The sequence below is a fragment of the Biomphalaria glabrata genome, chromosome 8 (genome assembly GCF_947242115.1).
Source record: "Biomphalaria glabrata chromosome 8, xgBioGlab47.1, whole genome shotgun sequence".
Taxonomy (NCBI): Eukaryota; Metazoa; Mollusca; class Gastropoda; family Planorbidae; genus Biomphalaria; species Biomphalaria glabrata.
In genome coordinates, this window is record NC_074718.1 from 26422926 (window position 1) to 26439443 (window position 16518).

Sequence of the window (16518 nt, forward strand, 5' to 3'; positions counted from 1 at the left end):
ACCAACAAAAGACAAATAAAAATAAGTAAGAAATTATTTTTTAAAATATTTTTTAGAGGCTAATTTCTGTTTCACTGAATGATCGCTTTGACAAATGCCATCATTAGGGAACAAAAGACACTTCAAATGGGACGCTATGGCGCCAATGTTATATGGACTTCTTTCATTCCACATATCGACAATGTGTCATATAATTTGTATTATAACATTAGATATTTCATATTCAAACCCTAATGAGATTATATCTGTCTAGTAATAGATCTGAAGTTCACATCATACAGCAGTTGGAATTAAAAAAAAAAAGGCCTTTTATCTGAGTAGTAGGGTGTCATTGGCAAATGTTATGTAATTGTATTACTTCATTTTAATTATTTTTACTTTATATATATAAGATATATATATATATATATATATATATATATATATATATATATATATATATATATATATATATATATATAATATGTGTGCGTGTGTGTGTAAAGCTAATGAATGCACTTAAATAATGAGACAATAAAGAAAATATAATTAAGAGAGTGAAAAACAGTGACAGATTGGTCAAGAGAATGAGAGAGAAAAAGAGAGAGAATGAGAGAGATAGAGAGAAAGAGAGAGAGTGAGAAAAAGAGAGAAAGAGAGAGAGAAAGAGAGAGAGAAAGAGAGAGAGCGAAAAAAAGATAGAGAGAAAGAAAGAGAGAGAGAGAGAAAGAAAGAGAGAGAAAACAAGTAAGAGGGTATATTTTGAAATCAGCAGACAGGGAGACAGAGATAGACAGAGAGAAAGAGATGAGGGATGGGAGACAGAGATAGACAGAGAGAAAGAGATGTGGGATGGGAGACAGAGACAGAGAGAAAGAGATGTGGGATGGGAGACAGAGACAGAGAGAAAGAGATGTGGGATGGGAGACAGAGACAGAGAGAAAGAGATGTGGGATGTGAGACAGAGACAGAGAGAAAGAGATGTGGGATGGGAGACAGAGAGAAAGAGATGTGGGATGGGAGACAGAGACAGAGAAAAAGAGATGTGGGATGGGAGACAGAGACAGAGAGAAAGAGATGTGGGATGGGAGACAGAGACAGAGAGAAAGAGATGTGGGATGGGAGACAGAGACAGAGAGAAAGAGATGTGGGATGGGAGACAGAGACAGAGAGAAAGAGATGAGGGATGGGAGACAGAGACAGAGAGAAAGAGATGTGGGATGGGAGACAGAGACAGAGAGAAAGAGATGTGGGATGGGAGACAGAGACAGAGAGAAAGAGATGTGGGATGGGAGACAGAGACAGAGAGAAAGAGATGTGGGATGTGAGACAGAGACAGAGAGAAAGAGATGTGGGATGGGAGACAGAGAGAAAGAGATGTGGGATGGGAGACAGAGACAGAGAAAAAGAGATGTGGGATGGGAGACAGAGACAGAGAGAAAGAGATGTGGGATGGGAGACAGAGACAGAGAGAAAGAGATGTGGGATGTGAGACAGAGACAGAGAGAAAGAGATGTGGGATGGGAGACAGAGACAGAGAGAAAGAGATGAGGGATGGGAGACAGAGACAGAGAGAAAGAGATGTGGGATGGGAGACAGAGACAGAGAAAAAGAGATGTGGGATGGGAGACAGAGACAGAGAGAAAGAGATGTGGGATGGGAGACAGAGACAGAGAGAAAGAGATGTGGGATGGGAGACAGAGACAGAGAGAAAGAGATGTGGGATGGGAGACAGAGACAGAGAGAAAGAGATGAGGGATGGGAGACAGAGACAGAGAGAAAGAGATGTGGGATGGGAGACAGAGACAGAGAGAAAGAGATGTGGGATGGGAGACAGAGACAGAGAGAAAGAGATGTGGGATGGGAGACAGAGACAGAGAGAAAGAGATGTGGGATGGGAGACAGAGACAGAGAGAAAGAGATGTGGGATGGGAGACAGAGACAGAGAGAAAGAGATGTGGGATGGGAGACAGAGACAGAGAGAAAGAGATGAGACAAAAAGGAAAGATTGGGAGACAGCAAGTGAGAAGAGACAGTTTGGGGCGGGGAATAGAAATGAGACTTCAAGGTTAAATTGAGATAGAGAGAGAAATGAGAGAGAGAAAGAGAGAGAGAGAGAGAGAAAGAGAGAGAAAGAGAGAGAGAAAGTGAAAGGGTCACGGGCGCAAATGTAAAACAAAAACTATTAAAATCTTCAGCCTCGTGTTCCTGGTGGTCAGATATATCGAAACGTGACCTTTGTTCTGCATTGCTTACCAAGCCAAAGACCCACGGGGTTTGACTATAAGTTTGAACGAATACACAAATTCAATTTCTAATAAAGTTTTGTTTTAAACTTTTATAAAGTTAGTTAATATGAAAAGTTCAATTAATATTCTATAGAATAATAAGTTTTATTGTAAGCACTAGATATTCTACTGTATAGTCCTATCTCTCTGGGTTGTTTTGTCTAACCACTGACTCTAGCTTAATGTCTGTGTCTCTGGGTCTACGTCTTTCTGTTTGTCTGTGTCTCAGGGTCTTTAATCTGTGTCTACGTCTTTGCGTCTCTCTGCGTCTCTGGATCTTTAGCTGTGTCTACATCTTTGTGTGTGTATGTGCCTCCATGTCTAGTCTTGCCTCTGTCTGCCTACGTCACTGAGTGGGGCAGTAGTTTGCTGATATTTATGTATCCACCTCTTTCAATCTAGCCCATAAACTTTGGTGTATAATTTATTCTTTCCCTTCTTCTTCGTCGTCTCCTCGCGCTTCTTTCTTGCTCCAGAATAACTGCAAGACTCACGGAGAGAGAGAGAGAGAGAGAGAGAGAGAGAGAGAGTGGGGGGAGGGTATTGTGTGAGGTTGGGAGCTTGTCCCACCAAGTCTGTCATCGAATGGTACAGCGCATCGATACTTCACAAAAAATAAGTGCTTCCTCCTCTCCTACCCCCTCCTCTCATTCACCGACTCCAGTCTCCTCTTACTTCCACTCCCCGCACTCCCCTCTCGACACTAGATTCTATAGTCGCCCGCCTGCATCGCTACTCACTCTGGCCCGGAAATGATCAAAGAGGACCGCGGTGTTCCCCCTCTGTGAGAGACCCATTCTGCAATGATTGCGGCGTGGGACGCAGGAGGAGTATAGACGCCTCGTCTCACACGGGACTCGGAAGAAAGACAATTCTTTTAATTTTTTTTTCTTATTATCGGACCAGTAGCTATGTGAGAGACAGAGAGCGAGAGAGAGAGAGAGGGAGACGCTCAATTAACAAGTGTTGCTTCCCGACGCCAATGCTTCAAGCCAATCAAATCCGTCATCATTCTCTCTAGTTATCTCCACTTTGTGGCCGGAGTTATCCCATCCTGCTTCTTCTGAAGGCGAGATTTAATTACATAACATTTTGGGAGCATAATAAAGTCTTCCAGATAGAGACCGAAAGAAATACTCACAGACTGAAATAAAATGGACATTGCTTGATTGGCGCCTCGTTTCATCTCATCGAGATCTACATCTACCTACTTTTTAGTAGCAACTTCCGTTTTAACTGGCAAGTTATGTGAATTTTTGTTAATTTTTCAACTTTTTATTTAAGAAAAAAACATTTCTATACAGCTTCATAAATCAAGATCTATAAGTCTGTAACATTGAATCTGAACACTTGTGATATTAAGTACCAATCAGTTGTAGCGGTGCTACAGGTGTGGAAGAAATCTTGGCACGTGGACTAGATCTATGCCTAGTAGACTAAATTGTTGGTGTCAATTGGTTGGAAGATTCCTTAACTAAACTTAAGGTAAGTTAGTAGATCTACGTTTGTTTTTTTTTTGTTTTAAGGGTTAGTACTTTTGAGACCACCAGTACACAGGCCACCATGTGTTCTAGGAAATAAGCAGAATACGATGTTCTTACATGGACATAGACCAGCATGTTCTTACATGACATAGACCAGCATGTTCTTACATGACATAGACCAGCATGTTCTTACATGAACATAGACTACCATGTTCTAATATGGACATAGACCACCATGTTCTTACATGACATAGACCACCATGTTTTTACATGACATAGACCACAATGTTCTTAGAAGGACGTAGACCACCATGATCCTACAGGGACATACACTTTTTTTTATTGTTGACCATACGCTAAAGCAATCCGATTAGCTGAGCGGAGGCATTATGACCCTTAAGTCCCTAGCATCTGTCGCAAGCCTTGAACAAAGCCTCTGGCTTCTAATGTATACAAGTCTGGACATAATCTCCCACTGGCACTACTCGTCTACCATAGTTTCCAACAATGAGTGAGAAAGACCTGAACCAAAATTGTCTGTTCATTTCCAAGTAATATAGCAATAGATAAAGGAGAAAAAAAAATCATAGCCGCAATATCTACATCCTGTAGTGAAACATTGCGTGTATGTTTATCTGAAATGGCCACCATGTTGAGCTTATCAGGACATCGTTGTTGTTTTACTATGGTGTCCTGATCAATATATTTGTAGCACTGTACTCGTATAGATGAATAGAGATCGATGTAAAGGCTGTGTCCATACATCTTTGTCTACACGTACACCTATTGATCTAGTCATGCTTATGTATAAGGTTTACCTGACCTTAAGGCAAATAGTTGGTCAGGACGTCATGAGTTAATTTATAGTTGTTGTTTTTTCTTCTTCTTTCAGGTGAATGTCATAAATATGTGCTGTTTATGATTTAACTTGGAATTTTTTTTTCAAGTGCTGGCACATTCATAATTGATCAATGACATTTTGTCTTTCATTTAGCTGGAGAGTGTGTGTTCGTGTTTTGAAGCATGTGTCTATTTACTCACTTGATAGTGTGTGTGTGTGTGTGTCTGTTTGGGAAGTACACTGTTATGGTAGTTGAGACAACAGAAGAACGTCTATCGTGCTGTAAATATTTATGTCTCCCTCGGGTTGACTAGTACAAGGGAACTAGAGTATGGAAATGGGCTCTTCGAGATCACTACCGCTTGATGTTCCGCCCTCACCATCTGATATTACTTTATAATGTTGTCACACTGCTAGCACCTCGGAACTTTATAGCGCTCAACACGTAAATTGGCGCCCCCCCCCCCATCAACTTTTTTTATAACGCTTTTATATTTTTAGATCGCGTCTTCGCGTACCCACCACTTTGTAAAAACACTTAATGAAACCCCCCTGTGTCGGCCTTAGGAATATGCAATTTAGGCAGGGCCTCCGATTGGTGGGGCCCTCGCAAAGGTCTCAAAGAATTTTTTTAGAGAAAAAAATTACGAAACATGGATCAAATTTCAAACCTAGCAGAACTCTCTGGCTCTGTGTCTACTAGTCTCGCTCTCAAACCTAGCAGAACTCTCTGGCTCTACGTCTGCTAGCCTCGCTCTCAAACCTAGCAGAACTCTCTGGCTCTGTGTCTACTAGCCTCGCTCTCAAACCTAGCAGAACTCTCTGGCTCTGTGTCTACTAGCCTCGCTCTCAAACCTAGCAGAACTCTCTGGCTCTGTGTCTACTAGCCTCGCTCTCAAACCTAACAGAACTCTCTGGCTCTGTGTCTACTAGCCTCGCTCTCAAACCTAACAGAACTCTCTGGCTCTGTGTCTACTAGCCTCGCTCTCAAACCTAACAGAACTCTCTGGCTCTATGTCTACTAGCCTCGCTCTCAAACCTAACAGAACTCTCTGGCTCAGTGTCTACTAGCCTCGCTCTCAAACCTAACAGAACTCTCTGGCTCTGTGTCTACTAGTCTCGCTCTCAAACCTAGCAGAACTCTCTGGCTCTGTGTCTACTAGTCTCGCTCTCAAACCTAGCAGAACTCTCTGGCTCTGTGTCTACTAGTCTCGCTCTCAAACCTAGCAGAACTCTCTGGCTCTGTGTCTACTAGCCTCGCTCTCAAACCTAGCAGAACTCTCTGGCTCTGTGTCTACTAGCCGAGCTCTACGTGTCTAGTATGATGCAAGGTTTAATTTCGAGTGTTTAGACTTGTTAGACTGCATATTTTAGAAGACCATTCTTTCTACCTTTGGTTGCTATGTCGAAACGTTATTTCTAGGCTGGTGATCGTCCATGAAACACATTTGTGCTATCGACGCTTGAGCTGAAAAAAAAAAGTCCATGACATCAGTGCGCAAATGTTGAGAAGCTTACGGAACGTTAATTAAACGATACGGAAGATTTTTAATTTATTTCGTATTTTTCGGTATTAAGTTGTATAATTTTTACAGCTCATTTGGGTGCCACCCTATTCACTTCGAATAGGGCCTTCAATTACTTAAGGCCGGCCCTGAAATCCCACATACTGTTGATGTACTCCAGCGCTTGATGGTCCGTCCTTCTACGGAATTATACTGTAAGCCCTCCTGACCTTTCTCTTCTCCAGCTTTTCATATAGCTCCTTTACCAACGAGTATTGTCATTGACGTTAGAAGTGCCATTGTGTGAGCGCGACGCATGTACGAAACATAAAACATGGCGTCAAATGTTAGCCTAAGGACTTGAGTCAACACAAGGTACCAGCCTATTGAACATTAATTCAATAACAAATTCTAACTGAAGACAAACAGTACATTGCAGGACTTTGAAAAAAAAAATTTGACAGCATCGAATAGAATGTCGATTGGTCCGAAAACAAAGACGTCCGCTAGTGCTTTGTGTTTTCTCTTTGTTCCTTTGATGTATTTTGAACTATGTCTCTCTTTATCAAACCTTTTTTTTTACAAAGCTTATATCAACTCTGTCTTTCTGTATGGTCAAAAGTTCTAACATGTTTTTTTCTCCCATTTCCCATTCTTGGGTCAAGTTAAAACATTGCACAATTATTTATTGAATCAGACATCAATTTTTTTTTTAATTAAACAATGAGTTAATATATTGTTGGTGATTAATACTTTGTTTGCAATAAGGAGAATAAATGCTACTTAACGAGAGATGTCGTTAAACATATACATATATATGTGGATTTAGTTCCCTTATTACGTTTTGATACATTTAATCTCCAACTTCCGATTCTCGGATTATGCATAAAAAATCAATAAAAAAATTTACCAGTTACTTAATCATTTAGTATTAGTTAGGTAATACCTGCTACTTATTGAGAATTTAATTCTTACACTGTGTTGACGGTCTCTCCCCATTGTGTGGCAGGCCTACTATAGATCGAACCAAACAATAACGGACTCATATATCATATCAGATTAAGAGAGAAACGTTCTCTGTAGCACTTGACTTGACTTTTAAAACAGCGTAGTCAAGGGTTATCACATTGTTAATACTTTGTAGTCATTTTTTCCTAATTAGTCCAAGTTCAACTTTTGTACAATTGAGAACAACGTTACTTAAACCGTGGTACTCGAATACTTTGTCTGTTGGTGCGTTTTTACTTGACTGGTTTATCTGAATACAAAAACACTGTTTGGTTTTTAATAGAAACTATATTGTTAACTTATCTTATACATTACAGACGTTACTTCTAAAAAGAATATAATTACATCCTGCGCAATTTTATGTGTCAATCTAGTCATGCATGTTAATCAGTGACTTCAACTCTGCTAAGTTGTTGGTTTTCCTGGCTGATTCAGGCAACCCATTCCATTCTCTGATTGCACTAAGGAACAAGAATAACATATAATATACTTAACAAAAAAACAAACAAATAAAAAGCTTATACGAAGTGTAGCTGTTTCAATTAGTTTGGACCAGTCATGTCATTAAATTGGTAATCGATGTTGACCAATGTTAATAAATCTGTGCGATTAGAAATATGTTTACCAATTGTTTTTGTTTAGCGCTATGTCATGCTTTTAGCTTCGACATATAAAGGTTACTAATTCAGCATATAACAGCGCCTCAGTAAAATTTCTTTCCCTTGTTCGAGATACCAAACAAAAGGATTAATTACTAATAGTGAATTAACTTGTTGGTTAATTTTTGTAATCGATTTCTTGTATTTTGTGCTGTCAAGAAATAAATGTGCTTGATCCGTGATTGGGTGTCGGAGAAAGAACGTGTAAACACCTTTTTACCAGACAGACAGACAGACAGAGTGAGTTGATGTAAGCTTTGTAAAAGGAGTTGTCCTAGCATATGCATCGTGGGGCCTACAAGGATAAGGAAAACTAAAAACTCAGTGGCAGACGACTCTCCATGTCAACTAGACTAACAAAACAACTTAACTCTGTTACATAGGATATTAAATTTGACAGTTCAAGACTAGATTCCCTCACATGTATTCTCTATTTTAAAGATAGTTGACTGAAAACTTGAAAACATCAGAAAGGATACACTTCGGTTAGCATGAAAATAAACATCAAAACTGCTGAGATCTTCATCGCAATGGCTCGATCCCTAGTCACTGGCTCATTTGAACTGTCACTGAATAACTTTCCATTTCTTAAGTTAGAAGTACTCTCTCTCTCTCTCTCTTTCTCTTCTTTCTCTCCATATATCTCTTTGCGCCTGTCTTCATCCCTATCTATCTATCTATCTATCTATCTATCTATCTATCTATCTATCTATCTATCTATCTATCTATCTATCTGTCTGTCTGTCTGTCTGTCTGTCTGTCTGTCTATCTATCTATCTATCTATCTATCTATCTGTCTGTCTGTCTGTCTGTCTTTGTGTCTGTCTGTCTGTCCGTCTATCTATCTATCTATCTATCTATCTATCTATCTATCTATCTATCTATCTATCTATCTATCTATCTATCTATCTATCTATCTATCTATCTATCTATCTATCTATCTATCTATCTATCTATCATCTCTCTCTCTCCCTTATATATACATATATCTCTTCATCTCTGTCTCTCTCTCTCTACTCTCAATACATCCCTGTCTCTATCCCACTTTCCATCGCAGTGTGTGTGTTTTACTCGCCCCCCCCCTTCCCTCGTGAAAAGTGACTCCCATAACCCAAAACTGTACACCCAAACACTGCTCACATACAATGGAAAGATAACTCCAGTGAAATGTTCTAAAAGTAGCAACTAACGAGGCTATCAAGAGCGCGTTTCAATTGAGTTCTGTGGCTTCACGTGTCTGTGTGTGTGTGTGTGTGTGTGCCACCGACCCAGTGGTAGACAAACTATCGACTTATGTCACCGCTAGGTGCTGACAATGTGATAAAAGGTTCTCACCTTATCAGTTGCTGTGGTGCAATGGCGATGTCAACCTCTCTATTGTATGCCACTCATGTCATTGAATATCTCATTGACTTTCTTGTTTCTACCAAGGCTACGCCCGTGTTGTTTTATAAGGTCGAGCAGTGAAAACAAAAGATGAACACTCAAACTTAGTATAGCTCTATTTAGTCAGTTGTCAAAACAACGTTACAATTACTTTTGTTTGTACCGATCCAGGACAACCTTGTGGCTTTGTTCTTTCATTTTCAATTTGTTGTTGGATAATGTGTAGGGGTCAATGTAAGGGCCTATTTGAGTACCTGGATTGGAGTCCGTGTGAGAATAGATGTGTGAGTAACCGTAGGCGTGCTTGCGCGAAAAGTAGTCCGAGTGATTGTGGGAGTGCTTGTGGGAGTGCCTGTGGGTGCCTGCATTCACATGTGAAGGTGCGTCTCTACATGCCTATGTTTGCATGTATGGATGCCTCTAGAAATACCCATGTTTGCATGTATGGATGCCTCTAGAAATACCCATGTTTGCATGTATGGATGCCTCTAGAAATACCCATGTTTGCATGTATGGGTGCCTCTAGAAATACCCATGTTTGCATGTATGGGTGCCTCTAGAAATACCCATGTTTGCATGTATGGGTGCCTCTAGAAATACCCATGTTTGCATGTATGGGTGCCTCTAGAAATACCCATGTTTGCATGTATGGGTGCCTCTAGAAATACCCATGTTTGCATGTATGGGTGCCTCTAGAAATACCCATGTTTGCATGTATGGGTGCCTCTAGAAATACCCATGTTTGCATGTATGGGTGCCTCTTATAATGCTTGTGTTTGTCTGTGTAAGTGCCTCTTTACATGACTATGTTTACTTTACTGAATGCCGTAACATAGACATTTTTAAATTCCATTGACATGGAAAATTTAAGTTTGCACTTTCAGCATTTGACTTTAAAAAATCTGGCCACTTCCATATTTGCTCTGTTGGTCTAAACTAACGCATCGCTTCTCATAGTGAGATGATTTGATACATTCTGTTCATTGTGTATTACAACACAGGTTAACATTGATTTAAGACTTTATATAACAAACCACAATCATTTGACATTCAAATTAATATGCACCTCAATCATTTGATATTCAACTTTATATACACCACAATCATTGGGCATTCCCCTAAACATGCTACATAATAATTCGACATTGAACTTACTTAATACCTCCATCTTTTCACATTTAACTTCATATACACCACAATCATTTGACATTCAACTTTATTTACACCACAATCATTTGACATTCAACTTCATATACACCACAATCATTTGACATTCAACTTTATATACACCACAATCATTTGACATTCAACTTTATATACATCACAGTCATTTAACATTCAACTTCATATACACTACAATCATTTGACATTCAACTTTATATACATCACAGTCATTTGACATTCAACTTTATATAAACCACAGTCATTTGAAATTCAACTTTATATACACCACAACCATTTGACATTCAACTTTATATACACCACAGTCATTTGACATTCAACTAATTGTATTCTATATTTTGTACACGAGAAACTGATAGTGTATCGTAGTAATTTGATTTGAAACCTTGAGTAAAATGATAGTATACAGCACAATCATTTGACATTGAACGTAATATACATCTTTTGAGATTTAACAAAACATCATTATATTACTTGGGGAATCCCTGGGCCTAATTCTCTTCATTACGTGACCCGCTGCTATATATAACTGTGGTCTAGGATCTACTTTCTCTCCTCCACATGTGGATCTGGGTGTTGTTGTTTTTTCTCTACAATCTCCTCATCTCTATTTCCCAGCCATGATCAACTAATGGTATTTGTATGTTGTGGATTAGGTGGGATACATCACATTACCAGTCGTCAAGGTTTTTATAATTGTATCGCACACTCATGTCCAACCTAAGGGCTATGGGCGATAGTCAGCCTATGACTTGGTGATATACGGTTTCTGGAAACTTCGGGCCGCAGTGCTTAATGAAGCTGCAGAGATTCGATTTCATTGAACTAGCAGATTATTTTGTCCGGCCGGAAAAGGGTTGGAACTAAAAACTGGGTCATAAATGTCACTAAGGTAGCCCTGTGTTAATTACTTACTTAATCCTTTGACTCCCAGTGGAGCATAGAGCTACGTTAGTACTTTACCATGGGACTCTGGGTCCATGACCATCCGGACAGCTTTGTTTCTTAGTCTACCCATCTTCTCTCTATGTTGGCTTGGCTCTCGCAGGCTGTATTAATAATAATCAGTTTTATTACAAAGCTTCTATCGACTCGATCTGTCGGTCTGTCGGTCTGGTCTAAATTGCAATGATAAGTGTCTCTTTCATACCCTTCCTCTTATTAAGTTGAAAACTTTGAACAATTATTTAGTGTACCTAATAAAACATGAATAAAATAAAATTAATAATTGGTAAATTAATTTTTGGCAACTATTTTGTTTGATATCGAAAAAGGAAAATAACTTCTAAATTATTGATATATATATATATATATGTAAATGTGGTGTTTTTTCCCCCTAGATGAATTTTAGAAATGTATTTTTTTTATTTTTATTTTCTTGTTTACTTCTAGTTCGCAAAGCGAAGTTATTGTGCATTAAACAGAATCGTATAAACCTAGCTATTCGGACCTGCAAATAAAATGAATTATAGCTAGAAATGTAACTAATTTATTAGTTTCGCAATATCTGAATGACGGTTGCATTTCTTCTTTTACATTGCGCAAGTCTGATTAACTTCCAGCGCCGCATCTAATTAAATAAATAATAAGGACAAATAAATGAGGAATGTTTTTAAAATATGGAAATAGTTAAATTCAAATTTTAAAAGCTTATTTCATGCAAAGTCTCCGACGATTGAAGAATATGTCAATTATTTCCAAACTACGGCTCGGGGGCCATATCTGGTCCTTCAAAACATCTACCTCCAGTGCAAAATGAAGCCACAGAGTCGCGGCATGTCAATTATTTTGTAGTGATGCGGTCCTGAAATTCACATGGCCCGCAAACCCTGGCATAGGTAAACGAATGTTGATACTCATAAAATTTGCTCATAGATTTCTGTTTCCATTCGCCCACAACGTCATCTCTGACTCCTCTAACAACGTCATCTCTGACTCCTCTAACAACGTCATCTCTGACTCCTCTAACAACGTCATCTCTGACTCCTCTAACAACGTCATCTCTGACTCCTCTAACAACGTCATCCCTGACTCCTGTAACAACGTCATCTCTGACTCCTCAAACAACGTCATCTCAGACTCCTCTAACAACGTCATCCCTGACTCCTCTAACAACGTCATCTCTGACTCCTCTAACAACGTCATCTCTGACTCCTCTAACAACGTCATCTCTGACTCCTCTAACAACGTCATCTCTGACTCCTCTAAGCGCTTCGAAGGATGTAGACCAAACACTTGAAAATGATCCCTCTGTTGGTTGTACGCCAGTTTGATATGACGAAGCCCGAATTGAAATGTTTTTCTCACATCTATATTTATAAAGGCTAGTCTCGAAATGTTGTCCTTACTTATCTTTCTTAATCTTCAGCCCACGGAGAGGTTGTTACAGCAGACGTGGCGTGACGCTATTTGCCGCTCTCGTGGAGAGAATGTTTAACTTTACTGTACATTTCTGTGCACCGGCTACAAAAGAGCATACACAACAATCGTGTTGACTGATTCTCTTATTGGACTTGGCGCCCTTATCTACCCCCCGGCCACATTCCTTCTCTCCTCTTTCCCTCACCTCTCAGATCACAATAGAGGTATTTACCCCCCCCCCCCACCCCCAGACAATCGTTGGGACGAGTCAAGGCGGTTATTTATATATTTTCTTATCGCCGGCATCAAGCACTCCCTTAAGCTGTAGCGAGTATATAATAGATGGATAGGAAAGTCTGTTGATGGGGCGGGCTTTCGAGTTCACGTTCTTTCAGAAGAAGACTCAATAGCTGCTCTTTCATCAGAAAAATGAGAAAAGTAAATAAGAAAAGTAAATAAAGTAAATAAAGTAAATGAGAACTCTAACAAAGAACGTAAATTCGTGAGTATTTTGTACTTATATAAAAATAAATCTAAACATACTTCCCACAGTGAGCTTAGTCTCGTCCAGACAATCGAACTAAAACCATTACTAAAAAAGGTGTGTCTTTTTGATCTGTTGCTTTCTTTTAAAACTACATCTCTCATAAGAAAAAATCATTTCATTCGTTAGGAATTTTTTGGTAGTTGATAAAGAAAATTTGATGCAAAATTTTTTTTCGAATTTTTTTTCAATTATTTCATTACATTCAAAGTTTTAAAAAGGCTGCCTGGTCGTGCGGATTGCGAGCTAGACTGTCGTTCGGACTTATCGATGGTCCCGTGTTCAAACCCTGCCCGCTCCCATTCTCGTCGTCCTGCGGGAGGTTTGGACTAGGAAGTAAATTATCTGCAACTCTGAAAGAACATCCTGAAACCTGTCAAACAAACAAACAAAAGATGCTGAATCATGTATTTTTAGTTCCTTGTTTTTCTCGTGTCAAGAAATACGTCTGTTGCATGGGTCTGGACTGTTTTCATCCAACTGCAGTGCCGAAGTGTATTATTGCTGGACAGATGGATTACTCTATGGCTGCCTTAGTGGATAAACATAATATGTAACATATAACAGTAGTAGCACTAAGCACTTTACATGCCATATTTATTCATTATTTGCTTCAGCTTCAAACTCCATTTGTGCTGCGTTAGTGGAGTACGCTCAGTGGCGGAGCATCCATGCCGCAAAAGGGTTCAATGAACCTGGGCCCACGACCATTAGGGGCCCACAGCCTGTGAAGTAACAACCATGGCAAGTGGGGGTTTCATTGCTTTTGGGTGGCTGGTAACCAATTTGGGCCCACATGAGCCCTGACACTTTGTACTTGTATAAAGCCGATTTAAAACTACTTAAAATATTTTTTATTCTATAAGACCATTTTATTATTCTTAAAAAAAAACCCACTGGTTATGGACACGATCCTTAACGCTCATTGACACTAACGATCCATAACTGTTCCTGGAAAACGGATGTGGCTTATTACCTGGCCCTGGCGCACCAATAGTTAAACAATGAGTGGAGACAGAAGTGTATGATTATGGTACGTTGAGGTCTAAGGTTGCGAAGTAGTTTTTCTGGTATGCACAAGTGGACATGAAATGGACTGATCAGGGGGTCAGCTTGCCACGTTCGTCCATCACAGTTTTAAATAAACCGAGGATGAATGATTTGACCATCCAGGACGATAGCTCTAAAGGCCAGCCTAAAAATGATTACAAATTACAAAAAATATTTTTCATCTGTCGTAAAGGAATTCTGTTAGCTGTATTATGTATGTCCATGATATTGATGCCCATGATATTGATGTCCATGATATTGACGTCCATGATATTGATAGTGTATGTTTTATAAATCACATTGCTTCCCTATTTCTACAACATTTTTGGTTCAAGGAGACCCAGTCGACTGTGCAATGATCTCGGTCAATAGCTGCTAACAGAGGCTCTAGAAATTTAATAAGAAGGGGAAAAAGAAAGGGGGGGGGGGAGGAAAACTGTGGAGGATATATGGAGACGAAGAGAGTGAACAAAACGATAAGATGGCGGTGAAGAGGGGGAAGAGGCAGATCCTGCAATCGATAAGAATATAGAGTAGACGCCGATGGTGACTTTGTTCGTTACCCTGCAACATCGATACCGATTCCCATGAAGGATATCGATTACACATCTCAGTGCCCCCTTTCCGCCCCCCCTCCGGTGCCCCGTTAGCTATTTAATGAAATCGGGACGCTACTGCCTGGGCATTGATGGCTAGTGCTGTTGACCTCGTCCTCACCCAAAAGTACTCTTTTGTCGACTCGTTCCCTCCTATCATCAACATCAGACGCCAACATTGCACAGAAAAAAATCTTGAGCCATTTACATTATACTTGTTTCGATTGGGTTTTCTGGGTTGTTTTCTCTAAATAGTTTCATTGGCGTTGGTGTAACCCACCATAAACAAATACACAGATACATACATATACCATCTTAAAATCGCGAGGAATTTAAAAAGAATATAATGGTAGAGCGAACGGTCTTGAAATTATTCTACCTTCTGTGTTGCTAATTTGCTAATTTCAATTTAAAACAAAAATTACAATATAGGTCTAGACTCTAGACCATTAAAACTTTAAATGCTTCTGCCCATCCATATATGCTGCAGCCTTTATAACGTGCTTTAATGGACTATTTTTTTTTGTTATACATTTATAAAATTAGTTGTTGGGTGAGTATGGCGGTTATAGCAAGTTAAGTATCTATACATTCAGAAGGATGCAATGGTTTGTTGTAGTGTTGTATCTTTCATTCACCCACTCATCACAGAGCAAGTCAGTAAAAGAAACTCCTAACCTCCATGTAATGTAACATAAAGCAGCTAGCTTCAGTGTCTAAAAATGAGCCTTTTAACGTATCCTAGATCGTACCTTTTTCCTTTACCTATCCCTTAGCCTGTTGGACAGTTGGGGCACCATGCAAGATTTGTCGACCGTCTTTCTCCATTCATCTGTCTTAGATAGAACCTCTTTCAAAGTCCATTCTTTTATATTGTCTTCCCATCGCTTTGTGTCTGCATCTTCTTCTTTTTCCTGGTACTGTTCCCTGAAGGAAGGTCTTTGCGAGCTCCGAAGACATTGTAATATTGCCATAGATTTTTAACTTGCGTTTTTTTTTACGATAGTTAGGTCATCGAGGGCACTGGCGGATCCAGAACTTTGGAGTGGGGGGGGGCGATTTTTTTCCAAACCCTAACCCTAACGCCCAGTAAACCCTAACCCTATGCATAAACGTGCGTACAGCATATATATATATATATATATATATATATATATATATATATATATATATATATATATATATATATATATATATATATATATATATATATATATATATATATATTCGATATCTGAGAATAAAATAAGACTGTTTCTCAATCTTCGGCGAAGCCCCGACGCCAAAAGCGTTTTCTTGCATTTTTCACTGCAGAAACGCATTCTTCTGACATCTACAGCTCTTTATTTATCAGTGGTGTTCGGGGCGAAGCCCCGACGCCAAAAGCGTTTTCTTGCATTTTTCACTGCAGAAACGCATTCTCCTGACATCTACAGCTTATTATTCATCAGTGAGTTTCGGGGCGAAGCCTCGACGCTAAAAGCGTTTTCTGGCATTCTTCACTGCATTAACGCATTCTCGTGCACTACAGCACATTATTCATTCTATTATAAAGTGCCTTTTGAAAAATGAGAAAAATATTCTAATATGAATTTATAGTCCCTTAATACATTGCAAATAAAACCGATTTGTTCT

General features: G+C 39.3%; 1 protein-coding gene across 2 annotated transcripts in view; it reads left to right on the plus strand.

The window, feature by feature from the left end:
* The window catches only part of LOC106070808 (BTB/POZ domain-containing protein KCTD12-like), a 134356-nt gene that overhangs the window by 37498 nt on the left and 80340 nt on the right, over positions 1–16518 (plus strand). Inside the window, exon 1 of one of the 2 annotated variants that reach the window (XM_056038188.1) lies at positions 2960–3752. The exons of the other annotated variant lie outside the window; for it this stretch is intronic. The gene's annotated coding sequence lies outside the window, so the exon portion shown is untranslated. Of the gene's footprint in view, positions 1–2959; positions 3753–16518 lie in introns of those variants that run through there. 2 annotated transcript variants of the gene reach the window in all.